Below are 710 nucleotides of genomic sequence, written 5' to 3'. Positions count from 1 at the left end.
ACTGCCACTGTCTCTGCCAGCTCTCACTGTTCCCTCCGTCCCTTTCAGTGTTCCTGCTCATGTCCTCCCCTTGGCTTTCTTCTTGTCTCAGAGTACCTGGTCAAGTAGAGCACCTAATGAGCCTTAGACCTCAGGACTGGGATCCTACCATCCTCCCAGGGCTATTGGGTCACCTGCACGGCCCTGATTTTCCTTGAAAGAGAAGCAAGGGTTTTGAAGGCGACTGATACGTACCACGCCACAGCAAGGAGAGGAGGTGCCCACGCAGGCATCTCTCTGCTGTTCCCAGGGTTGCTGCCTATCCTACTGCAGCAAGAAGAACGGGCGCTGGGGCCTCTATCTTCTCAGTCCCACTGTGGACAGCCAACCTCATTGCTTTCTGCCCTTTGCTGCGCTGCAGGACTGGCACTGCTCCCAGCCCATACTGAATGCCTGGGGAATGCCAGGCCCAGGTCCCTGCCTTCAGGGATCAGGACAGCCACTGTGTCCTCTCTGTAGAAGACGGCTGAGTAGTGAGCAGAGGAGCTGCAGCTGCTGTTCCTACACAGGAAGGAGCAGAAGAACATTTGTGAGATCGCTTAACAGGGAGAGCACCTTCTCCCTGGAAGGGTGTGACAGAGACCTACTACTCACTGACTGTGTGTCCTGGTGGGCTCCCTCCTGCAATTACAGGGGTTGATGTCCTCAGCCAAAGGAGCCCCTCTGGCTGA

General features: G+C 56.2%; 1 long non-coding RNA gene across 1 annotated transcript; it reads right to left on the bottom strand.

The window, feature by feature from the left end:
* Positions 1–18: 18 nt before the first annotated feature.
* On the bottom strand, positions 19–710 carry LOC116217853. The gene is made up of 3 exons (XR_004162567.1): positions 634–710; positions 235–540; positions 19–96 (listed from the first exon to the last, which is right to left on the bottom strand). It is a non-coding gene; the product is annotated as an uncharacterized LOC116217853 (long non-coding RNA).

The sequence above is a fragment of the Meleagris gallopavo genome, unplaced genomic scaffold, assembly GCF_000146605.3.
Source record: "Meleagris gallopavo isolate NT-WF06-2002-E0010 breed Aviagen turkey brand Nicholas breeding stock unplaced genomic scaffold, Turkey_5.1 ChrUn_random_deg7180001688234, whole genome shotgun sequence".
NCBI classification, from domain to species: Eukaryota; Metazoa; Chordata; class Aves; order Galliformes; family Phasianidae; genus Meleagris; species Meleagris gallopavo.
Note: the sequence above shows the minus strand (reverse complement) of the source record. Positions and strands in the feature narration are given on the sequence as shown.